General features: G+C 42.3%; 1 long non-coding RNA gene across 3 annotated transcripts in view; it reads right to left on the bottom strand.

Annotated features, from left to right (window-relative positions):
- Window positions 1–396: 396 nt before the first annotated feature.
- Window positions 397–12,756, bottom strand: part of LOC141787340 (uncharacterized) — a 53,756-nt gene continuing 41,396 nt past the window's right edge. The window contains exons 3-5 of one of the 3 annotated variants that reach the window (XR_012598058.1): window positions 4,789–5,066; window positions 1,899–2,016; window positions 397–972 (exon numbers count right to left, since the gene is read on the bottom strand). This is a non-coding gene — a long non-coding RNA (uncharacterized LOC141787340). Of the gene's footprint in view, window positions 2,017–2,916; window positions 5,067–12,756 lie in introns of those variants that run through there. The other 2 variants (XR_012598057.1, XR_012598056.1) reach the window with 2 other exon arrangements.

The following is a 12,756-nucleotide window of genomic DNA, read 5'->3' as shown; positions in this document are numbered from 1 at the left end:
TTAAATCCTTACAGAGTAGATCCATGGAAATTAACTTATTACAGATCCTCAATTGTGATCAAGGATAATTTCGAACAATTCCACTCATTAATGCTCTAATGAGGGTTTATCGCCAGTCCTCCTTAAATTATTAGGCGCAAACGAAGTAAACTTCCGGGTTCATTTAGAGTTGATTTTTAACTCACGAGGTCTGGGGTTCAAAACCCTTAAATTTACAAATGAAAATGTAAAATTCATCTAAATTTAACAAATATTCATTTAAGAAATTGGGCATAGAAAGACCATATAATTAGCTGCTTAAAGCTAACACTAATCTAGTATGGTTTTATGTTTAAGCCAAATGGATTATTTTCTCTCATAACTTCAGCTGCAGCCCTACCCCCAAATATGTGGCGGTTTAAACAAACGAAGAGGACTGTAGGACCTTCTCTTTTGATAGAAAAAAATGAGCAGATGCGTCTATTGTTCAACCATTAGGCTTAACGAACCAAGCCCAGCACCGTGTGTGCCTGTGTGTGTGTGCGCCTGTGTGTGTATGTGTATCTGTGTGAGAGTTCTATTTGGCATAAACATGCATATTAAATCCGTAAATTTGAGGTCCTTTAACAAGTTTTAGTGAGATAAAATAAAACGCCAGCATGGAATTTATTCAAGTGAAACAACTTTTATTTGCAAAGACACTGCAGGACAGAAATTCACACACCCACACAAACACAACCACATTATGTAAAGCTGCAGGAGGAAATGACATGCTGACACGTAACATGCATGCTCCCCCTGTGTTGTTGTATGGGGGATAAAAGCCCATGAGCCCTTCGTACTTGTCAGGGGCCGTTTATCCTGATAGAGCGGTATTACAGGGCGTCCTCAGCCGGCCGAGGTGACAGCTTGCAGCGGTCAGTGTCCTGCTGGACCCCCCGCTGAATGAGGGACATGTCAAAGGTGACGCTTCAAGACTCCCAAAGCCAACATCTGCGGGGGTACAGATTAACCTTTCAGACTTTTCCCTGTCCTGAACCTGCTAGGGGCCCCGCATCTGTCAGGGTCCCCACAATGGCCGCAGCGCTCGGTTGAACGAGTTAAATAAAAGAAAAGACAAAAAAAGAGAAGAAGTTAAACTGTCTCTGATGTGAAGTCAATGTCAACGGCGTGTGTGTGACGTGTGTCGAGACAAAGGACACTAATTCCTCGGAGTGTGGCTGTCCAAGCGTGCAGTCCTGCGCACATAATAGACTTTATAGAGGCTGACAACACAGTAACAAAAACACCGAGGATATACCTACATATGCATGTATAATCAGGCGTATTCGGCTTTATTATGAGGAATTCAAACTTTATTTTAATAACGCAAATGAGAATCCCTCTTCAATACACTTTGACCAGTTTTAAAAAATATAAAACTCGTTCTCTATACTTTAATTCTGAAGCGTGCTCCAAGATCATCTAAGTTGTGTTTATATTTTGCCTCACGCCCACGCGCATACACAAGCGATATATGCAGAGAGACTGAGGAATACTAAAGGCCAAGGTTTGGCCTTACATGGCAGCAAACCTCATCCACACATTCTCATTCGGATCGATATGCTGCTGCCATGTCTGCACGACCTGAGCTGTGTGTTTATGCGTGCTGGCTCTCTGTGGCCATTGTGCCGAGACAGGCCTGCGTGGCCCCAACGAGGCGCTGACATTTGCTTTGCAGAGAATATAAGGGCCATGATTTTTCGGAACACTTTAGAGAGATGATACATTTCAATTCAATAAGTATAAAGGACACAATGTGGAAAAAGTGCCCACTACATTCATGCATGTGCTTATATATACAGAGGAGTGTGAATAAAAAGAATGTGTCTGAGCAAAGTGACACCACGGTACCTGGATGCACCGTGTCAATGACTCACAGATTTCACACTGATTATTAATCCGGGGCATCTTCCCCGTGCAGCCCACGGCAGCAGAGCCGAGCAGGAACAATCTGCAGCCTCGCGCACACGACCGTGGATCAATATTTCTGCAGCTCTGCAAAGTGACACAGCGATGCAAGCGTTATAGATGTTCAAAATGACAATTACTGCCTGTTTAGAAATAAGCCTTTACTAAATGGCATCTGGTGAAGCTAAACTTATATAAATGAGGCTACTTGACCATGGCCTCTGTGCTCATCTATAGCGGATGAAGCCGTATGATATAAGGGCACACATATAGCCACTGAAACCGAATTAGCCTTTGGGAAATAAATCTCATTGCTCTTGTTAAATCCCTATGAAAACATAAACTAATTTACTGGTTCACCTTTAAGTCTCAAGCTCCATAAATATGTTGGTCTGCTAATGTATTTCATGAATTACCACCAAACCCTTCCAGAAAATTATAGATCCGAGAGGAAAATACAGATTTGTTTGACGGTGAAATATTTTAAGGGTTATGAATTTATTCCTCCAAGCGCTCTTTTTACAAGAATGTGTATTGCTGTGTTTGCAGCTGGCCTTTACAGCATATTTGAAGTATAGGCCTTGAAAACACAGCACAGAGAGCCAATCAATACTGAATAAAATTATAATTCCTGGAGGAACCCAGGCGAAGGCCTTTGATTTGTTAGAATAAACACACCTAAAAATATACGCTTTTTAAATGTGCTTTGGCTGTGGTATTTCAGGCGTAAATTTATTAATGTTCTTCAAATGGTTTTTAATCAAATAAGGCTATCTTAGATTAAATCAACTGTTCAGACGAACACAAAATATGTTGGTCTGACTATATATATATATATATATATATATATATATATATATATATATATATATATATATATATATATATATATATATATATATATATATATATATATTTATATGAACACACACACTGCGTTAGACCTGTGCAGGTGAGATTGTATTAAGACGTTCCACATCAGTCTGAGGCTTCAAAAGATTAGAAAAAAGGGCAGCATAATTTTAATCATTTGACAATCCTAAAAAGCAGTAAGGGGGTAAGATTTTATAAGAGTTACTGACGGATCAGCTTTGTTACACTTGAAAGTTGAACACGTCAAATTCGTCTGTGTGCAGTTTGAAATCTAGCAAATAATAATAAATTTATTTTAGAGGACCAAATTAAAACCCACCAACGCATTTTCTAACTTGATTGAGGAATTCTACTTCAAATTTTCCCCGGTTAATCAAAATACCTTCATGGCCAAGCAGCAGATGCCCGACCTGCTGCCTTGCTCAGAGGTAATTCAACTGCCTCTTCTCTCGCGTTATTCCGCGTCACTTGCTCTGCTTCGCGCACTCATGTGAGATTAATAAGGCATCACTTTACATTAAGGAGTCCATATGCCGCCCAATTACTCCCTGTAACTTTGGAGAGACTCCAATTATGACAACAAAACCGTGTCAACGATAGCCAAACCAAGGGCAGAGCCACAATCAGGATTTAAAGTCTGAACGACTTCTGCAGAGGCGGTGTGCATTTATTTATTTGGTTTATCTGTTTAAAGAACAGAAGAAATGGAGTTCAGATTTCTTTTCTGGAAGCCTATTCAGGTGTACTTGTAGCACTTTTTTTCCTTGCAAAAAAACAAAAAAACAAAAAAAAAAAACTTTGAGCAAAGTATTGTTTTGAAAACATTGTACAGGTGTGTTGCTTTTCAGATGTCTTACTATGGAAATTATTTGGATAACTTTAGTGTCTCAAACCGATACAATAGCTACTACTTGAAAAGAAAAGAACAATTTGCTCTTTACAATCCCTTAGATAATTTTCATACAAGTTTAATATAAACGTAGTGCAGATCAATACCTGCCTTAAGGGCGAGGTGAGTATACGTCTGAAATATAGACCTGATAATTATAGGAAGAGTTTGAAAACATCCTTTCTATTTAGTTTTACATTTCACCATCTAACAACATAACAACATAAGGGTGGGGCTGCTTTCTTAATGACAGACCTAACAACGTTTCCCGCTCAGACTAATCGTCTTCAGCTGTCTTAAATTTGCACCTAACATATGAGAAGTAAAAAATTTGACCATCTTACACCGAAACACCCACCCAAATTACTTTGATTAAACAACACCAATCCCAGTTTGGTGTAAGCTCGCGCCACTAATTTATACACAGCACCGGCTCCTTCAGTTCATTAGTCCACACTGATGTTTGCAATAGTCTATTTAATGTCAAACATTCATATTAGTCAAAATGCAGTTATTGTTAGACTAAGTCCCTCATGTAAATGCCACAGCTTAATTCAAATGACGCTGCACCATGAAGGAAACCAACCAGTAATTTGTGAAAGTGATTGTTTGAACCGTATTATCAGAATTACATATGATGAAGCCGAGTGAACACATATCTCACAGGCAGCCTGTTAAGTCAAAAACTGAAGCCAGTCAGCATATACTGCAGGTTAACTGGCGCAGCTATGCAGATGTGCCGCAGCTGAAGTTTGTGCACAGAAGCATCAGAAGCAGTCTGACACTCAGACGGCTCTCTTTTGTCCACATTTCTTCTCAACAGGGTGCCAGGGAGCACAATGTCTGCGTTTAAAACTCCTCTTCTCCTGCGCCACACATAAAAACACACGCGCACGCACTGTACGAAGGACGCACACACCCACACACACACAGACTCTCTCTCAGACTGTAGTCCCCGACTTTTACCGCAGCATCCGTTTCTGTCATGCATCTTTAACAGCCGCCCCGCTTTCTCCCAACCACAGAGCTTAAACACCAGCGTACTTCAACTCTTTAACTCCAGCAAACGAGTTGAAAGAAGCGGAGGGTGCGCTCACATCCGCGTGTTTCCTCCGCGTGTGTTTCTCCCGTCCCACCCTCTCCCTCGTCCTCTTCCTCCGGTTTTCACCGTCTCCCCACAGCGACCGGAGTCCGCGTTCCTGCCCGCGGTAAACATCCTCACACCCCGCTGCAGGAGTTCTCCGTTTCCAGTGGCAAATTATCCGTCCGGTAAAAAGCCTCTGTTTTCCTCCTCCGGTGCTGGGCTTCTCTCCCTGCTTTTCTCGATGCAGGCGCATTTGAATAGCTGGCCGGTGTTGTTATGGATCCGTGCGCACTGAAAGAGAATCAGTATGCAAATTGTTTCAGTATCAATCGAAAGGTTCGATCCGCATGAGCGTCAGCCCCTTTGGCACGGGAGGCTCCTGCGCTGCATAAATGTTTATAATGATCCCATATATTAACACAGGAGGAGAGTAGAGGGAAACACTGCAGAGTTATTTAGATGTTACTTTAATATTCTTCTGCAGGGTAAATGAAATGTTAATTTAAAGATTCAGGAGCTGTGACTCAGAGTCTGCCAAATGATTTGGCTTTAAAACATTTTTCATCAGCCAAACATCTTAACTCCACTCATTCAAAGGGTGCATCATAGCACTTCTTTTTTTATGTGTTTAATACTCAAAATCTGTTTGTTTTGATGTTTGCAATAACAGGCCATGTTTGTTTGGAAAAAGTACAATTTAGCCTCTTAATTCATGAAACAGCTAAAGGTTTGATTTCTTCATTGTTGCACCACATTTGCTTCATTTTTTCCAAAACGAAAACGTGTTACACATTTGCCACACTTTAAAAACAATTCATTGATGCTGATTTAAGTTAGATCAAAAATGTTTAATGACTGAAATTGACCATATGATATGATGCACAGTAGCAGGATGTCACACTGTTCTGTGTTATTCTGATAATAAAGCACAAAATCCAGCCTGGAGGACTAACAGTGCTGACAAACAGAGAGAGGAAACAGAGAAACTAAACCAAAACTAAAATATGACGGTGATTAGGAGAGGAGGAGCATTAGAGAAAGAAAAGGAGTGCTGGGAAACAAAGTAGAGCACACACAGGTGAGGACAGGTATCTGAAGATTTGAGAGTTTAGACAATCAAGAGCAGGATGGTGAAGATGAAGGAAAAGAGTGGAAGGGCAGAGAGAGGTGAGAGGAAGAGCTGTGTTGAGTGCAGCGAGAAGGGGAGTGTGGTCAGGAGGAGATAAGGCATAGAGTCCGTTATCCATCTGTTCCAGGGTTAGAGTTTGACCAGCTGAGGGGGTCAGGGGTGAAAGGTCAGTGATCCCTGAGGCCTGAGGACTCGCTGGTCAGTGCGCTTGCAGGTACACGCTGGGGATGGGGTTATAAGGTAAATAGAAAAGGAAGATGCTTTTGTTTTGCACTGATAGAACATCCAGCCCGCAGTGAGATGGGCTGCGTGTGTTTCTCAACAAAATAAAAGATGGCTTATTCCACTCTCTGTTGGCCAAATGGTTGAGAATATGAGTGGGTACGTGTCAACACACCAAAATGACTACTTGCTTGTTTTCCTTTTATTTCCTATTATTTTTTGATATCAATAAACTGTTTATTTACTGTAGAAGAAAACTTAAACATAGGTGCCCATGCGTGTTGGCAAAACACACATGACCTCAACCTTAATTTGGCTAATTTACATCCTATGTGTGAGATGATAATAGAAAACATGTTAGGTAAGATTTTTTTCCAGTGAACTCTTATGGCGTTCGAATTTTCAAGTAACCTGATTCAAACATTAATGAACCAACCCTACACCGTTTCTTAGAGGGTGAAGTGAAAATCTAACTTAAGTTGCAAAAGGTGGGTCTAAGTTAGTATTTTAACCAGGGGTGGGTAAAAATGTTGATGAATCGATGCAGTGAAATATTTCCTCGTCCAATTCAATATTGATTCGGCAAATCTTCTGAATCAATTCACCTACTGGCAAGTGTGTGTGTGTGTGTGTTATTCGTGTTGTATGGACAAGGGCCCCACGAGACCAAACAACACCAAAATGGCAGCCAAAGCAGCAGCAGCAGCAGCGTAAAAACTGACAATGTGGTTGTTTTATTGCTCCTAAACATGAGGTGACATACCACAAATGTTCACATTGGCATGGAAATCAAAATCAATATCGAATCAATATCGAATCGCAACATTAAGAATCAGAATCAAATCAAATCGAGATGTTCTTAGCAATGCCCAGCTCTAGTTTCAACGTCTCTTTTAATAGCTAACTTCATTGTAAGAGTACCCAAAGAGTGATGACATTTTAAAAACCAAATCTCAAACAGAGACAGTTCCTCTGGTTTTGTACCTGTGCTGCCGTGTTTTATCCTAGAACTTGGTGTCCTTCTTGAAACTTTGATAATGCTTCAGAAAAGAAACCTCCCTCTTGATCACTTAAGATCCTCTCAGCCACTCACACCAGAGGAGGAGCCATATTTAATAACCAGGCTCCACTTGTTAAAAGTGATGTGTGAGCGGCGCACAGTGTGTGAAGATTTAACAAGGCGCTCAGTGGTTAGGTCAAGGATTGCTGTCCTTTACTTGTGCCTGAAAATCTATATCTCTGAAAGGGGAAGGATTATATATTTTATGTCAACAAGAGACTTTCCTCTCCTTTGTGTGTGTGTGTGTGTGTATGTGTGAGAAAGAGTTGTGTATATATGGCTGTGAGCGGCTTACCTATGTGTTCAATAGGTCCTGGCTAGCATATGATTGAAAGTGTGTATGTCTGTGTCAGGAGACTTCACTAACGAGGGTGTGTGTTACAGTATCAGTGTGTACCTGCTTCTAAACCTTAACATGTGCATGGACACCTTGAAATGAACCATGGTTGTATTGAAGACACTCAGACACTACGCAACTATTTTCGTCAAAGTTTGGTGGGAAAACCGGACTTTTTTGTTTTTGATGAAATTATTGATCTAAATTTTGAAGTCTGTCAAACTTTAAAAAAATGACATGAATTAAGATCATAAATGGGGCTCAAATTGATGAAGGAGAGTTGTAAGCTGGGAATTTGACCACCAAAACTAAAGTGATGGCAGCAGTATTTGAAAAAAAAAAATTAATAAATAATTTTCCAACTTTCCAAGTTGTCATACAACAGTCCTCAGTGGTCTCTCTGACTTGCATGTTATAGATTATTACCACTGAACAAGTCTGCATGTCTCTGTCTTGGAATGCCCACGGATATTTTTGAAGTAACCATTCAAATACGATTTCATGCAAAGAAATGAATATAATCAATCTATCTGCACCTTAGCATTGAAGCATGCTTCAGAGTAAGAGAACCGTTAATTTCATAAATTATACAAATATCAAGGAATTCATTTCTGTGCTGACACATTTAACAAAGTAGCAATCAGTGTGTTTCATTTTAGTATGTATGTTTCATGACTGAATGTGCATGATACTAGAGTGCAGCTCACTCAGGTGTGTTCCTGTGTGTGTTTGGGGTGCTGGGTTGAGGTGCAGGTGGAGGGATTAGTAGGGAAAGTGGCTGGGGTAGGGACAATGATAGCTGCATCAGAAAGAGGATTACACAGGTTCCCCCTGTCATCATGTACCTGCCATTATGGGATTATAGACGCCACTTCCACCTTTTCCATTCAGCAAGGCAGCGCGGGGCAAAGCCCTCAAAATACCTCCACACTCACACAGAGGCTCAAAGCTCTCAAAGCAGGGAGGTTCCCAGGGTGGTTCCTGTTCAGGTGAAGAGGCAGGAGTCCAGTATGGAAGCTGCCTGTTGGAGTTGGGGGATTAGTTTGTTAGACCACATGCTTCAAGTTCTTCATATACAACTGCATTTGTGAGCTACACACACCAACACGCTGTGTGCTGGGGCTTCAGGCCTGCTGCAGAATCATCAGACTCACATTTAACGACAGAAAAACTAAATGGAGCTATGATTACACCTCTCACACACACACACACCTACACACCGCCTCCTGGTAACAGTGAATACTGATTTGGCACAGTCTCTCATGATATCTATTGTTCATTAGTCATTGTTATCCTGCTTTGATGTAGCTGTAATGGGCTTTAGATGTGCCGAGCGGCTCCATAAAGACCCCTGTTTAGTAACGGCCACAGTTTAAATGCTCTTAATGTGCTGCCGAGGTGTGGGGAGGGGCCGGCGAGCTGTAAATCACAGTGAAGAAGTGGGGGAGCAGAGGGAGGCGTTGGAGGTGAAGAAAGGAGTGATTGGGGAAGAGAGGGGATGAGAGAGGAAAAAGAGGAGGAATAGGGTGGTGGTGGTGGTGGTGGTGGTGGTGGTGATGGGGTGAAGGGAATGGAATCTGTGTGTGTGCATTCTGACGAGCCAGCGAGAGCCTCCCTCCGAAACTACAGACATGTTTACACAGCGCAGGTTCACACAGTCGCTCTGACAGGTGCGCGCACACACACACTCTGGTGAAGGTGCTTCCGTGCATGCTTACATTGTGTTTAACACAGAGCTTGGTAGCATGGGATTAGACCAATGTAATGTAATGTGTGTGTGTGTGTGTATGTGTGTGTGTATGTGTGTGAGCAATGTGCTCTACCTTGTTCCCAGCAGGGACAGAGCAAACACACAGAGGCAGCTATCAGCCGCTCCATTGTATTCAGCTGATCACTAATCTTCAATGGTTAAATCATTATCCATCCAGCACCTCAGCCAAGGGCCAGGCAAACACTACTGGGCTGTCACCAAGCTGCGCCAGCCCTTAATATGTTACCAACACACACACAAATTCACACACAAATTCACACACATGGTACACACAATCTCCACAAGTGTTTCAGCGGTAACATTAAAACTTTCTCTGCTCATAAGACTGGACAGAAAATAAGCAAGCACAGCCAGTGAAGATACTTTGAAGGTTTAGGGAAAGGGTGATGTAAAGTGAGAGGGTTTATCAGAATCCCGACAATATAATGCAAAGGTTTCACTTCAAAAAAATCAGTACAGGTAGCTAAGGATGGGTACCTTTCACATTTGAAATGATATCTCTATCGGTACTCATCTGTACATATCTTCGGTACTTTTTTGTGTTTACGTGGTAAAAAATATCAATCTGCTTCATAACAAAATTCCTTTTTTTTTTTTCAATCTAACATATTTATCCTTCAATATTTAACTTTAAATGCTGTGTTCATGTCCAGCATGGAAAATCGCCTACTCTTCCACTCCCTCACAGTCAAAAGGATGCATTTAGGTACCTAAACATGGTACCTTTTGATTTTTTGTGAATCGGTAGCCGGTACTTATGACAGAATTCAGTTGGTACCTTTAAAAGTACCTAATTCGGTACCAGTCCCTACAGGTAGTCCCTTTAACAAACAAATTAATGGACATCTCTCATGATGGTGCAGTCACATAAGGTGAAGAGCCACAAGAATTATAAGAGTACCCAACTGATATGATCTGCCTTGTTTATAGGAAGGCCCAATGGTTGCTCCTGATTGGTTAACATCAACACAGTTCAATATGCCTCGGTTGTTTGGCCACAATTTTTGTGTTTCTTGGTTAACTCCAGCTCTTGTGTGTGTCAGGTGAATTTTATGGCAACACTCAGGAGAAATAAATAATACTCCAAAACCAATTTGTTATTGTACTCTTAAACAACAAATAATGCTTCCAACACATTATCTGTGGTTACTGGGAGTGGCGTGTTTGGTGGCTTGTCCAAGCATTAACTGCATTTGTCAACACCTTTGCAAAGTGAGTAGCCATGGTTACATGAGGAGTTTTTCGTCTTTCCAAATGGATTCTTTCTGAATGACTTTTCCAAAAACAATAGTTTACATGGAAAGGAATATTCCAATCTCTGGTCTACATGTGTCGCTATAATCAAACCAAATAGTCAATGGAGCATACCCAAACAAACGTAAACAAACACAAACAAATTGAGGAACATCTCTAGTTGCGTCTTATGTCATATCTAAGCATGCGCTGAAAGAACGTAACCTGACAACTTTCCATTTGAGCGGATACATGATACCTCAATCGGTTTGGAGAAGGGAATATTCCACCCCTGTGAAACCGATTAAATGTCCATTCGGATTAGCACTTTTCTTCGGAATGAGGTGTGTACAAAGGTTAAATTATTTCCGTTTGAGCAAATAAACTGAATCCAAGCGGAATACTTGGGTCCATGTATACATGGCCAGTGGCACCTTTGACTTCCATATAGGGGAAAGTTTTGGAGTACTCCTTATTTTTAAGTACAACACATCCCAACTATGACTCGTGTGGTCATGAGGTCCAACTTAAGGTCCAACTAGCTGTAGTGAGAGCAAGGCTCTGTGCTTAAGTCAATTTGTTTTCAATATCTCTGAAATCTCTGAAAATGGCTGGAAACACCAAGCATTGGACACCTCCCCTGCCCTTGATATTTTTGCGGGGAGGAACTGTTACCTTTAATTTCAAGAGTTATCTGTTTGGCTCTGCTTCTTCTAGACAGGGATGTTGCTTGGCGATGGGGTCGTAAATGCAGAGTCAAAAGCTTGTTTCTATTTTTTGAGAGGGCGAAATGGTTTTCTCAACCAGTGGACTCATTGGCACGCAGACAAACCCAAATTAGAGACACAAAAAAAGAGGCAAAACTGAAATTGGTGTAATTCACAAGCAGGTTCAGAATGGGTCAATGACACGTTGAGATGAGATTTGTGGCATCCCTTAGGTTGAGGCAAAAACCTTCTGTGTCTCCACTCACCCTGTTTGGATTCTTATCCGTTGTAACTACCTACTCACTATAGATTATCCCTGAGATAAAACGCATTCACACAAACACACAAAGAGAAAGAGCTGCTGCTGTCCTCAGGTTGGAGGGGCCTTCATCACTCCCAGCAGGATACTGGGCTAAATTTAATTGCAGGTAAATGTACAGTGCTGCTCTGTGCGGCTCCTGTGTGGAGAAGATGGGAGGAGAGGCCCAGCGACATGGTTAGTATTGGTCGGGATGACTGATTGGCCCTGCGCTAACTGCATTAGACTGTGGAGAAGTGGCTGACTCTCTTTTCCTCCCCCCATAGAAATCACTGCTGCTGCTCTGCGTCACCGCCCCGTCCGACAGAGTAAAGGTAAGGAGTTGGACTTTAAGTTGGCGGGTCGACCACATTTGGGGGCTCTGGGCGTGACCCAAACTTGCCAAAGATCCCTGTGCATCAACCTCCGATAGAGAAGCCCACGGTTGATTGGAGCGTATTAGCAGACCATTGGGCTGGAGGTAGTCCAGGCCCAGCGGAGGGCTTGGCCATCTAAGATCTGATCAGAGGTTATTAGCAGTAAAGAGCCGCTGTGGATGAGGGGAGGAGAGACATCATTTACAGGGTCAGAGCCTGGCCGACCAGAGCACACACACACACACACACACACACACACACACACACACACACACACACACACACACACACACACACACACACACACACACACACACACACACACACACACACACACACACACACATGCACACGCACAGAAAACACACACGCACACACAGTGGACAGTAAGGGGCGGCTCATTACTCAGTGAGAGCTCAGGTTTCCAGTGTAGACCTCTCCATTAGACCCCCAGTTAGGGAGAAATGAATGGCTGCAGCTCCTCCGCACTCATAAACCATCCAACCGTCCACAGCAGGAGAAAATGAGATACAAGTAAAAGGAGGGAGGGGATCTTAGAGGTTCTGTGTGTGTGTGTGTGTGTGTGTCCGTGTGTGCACCAGAGAGAGCTGAGGGGACCTCGGGGGTCTTTGAGATGGAAATGTCCAGCTGGCTGGCCGTCTGCTGCCTGACCCCTGAGTTCGAGGTCAAAAGCCAGGGCCCCCGACCAACCGGCCACTGACCAACACACACACACAAACACAAGCTAGGCATGAACATGAGGATTTTGTATGTGTGTACTCATATGTGTGCGTCAGAGAGAGGGAGCATGCACTCTGCCTGGTGCGTGTAATTGATCATTTAATCT

This window comes from Halichoeres trimaculatus, unplaced genomic scaffold, assembly GCF_033239565.1.
Source record: "Halichoeres trimaculatus isolate MK-OKI-2021-1 unplaced genomic scaffold, fHalTri1.1 fHalTri1_scaffold_3, whole genome shotgun sequence".
NCBI classification, from domain to species: Eukaryota; Metazoa; Chordata; class Actinopteri; order Labriformes; family Labridae; genus Halichoeres; species Halichoeres trimaculatus.
Note: the sequence above shows the minus strand (reverse complement) of the source record. Positions and strands in the feature narration are given on the sequence as shown.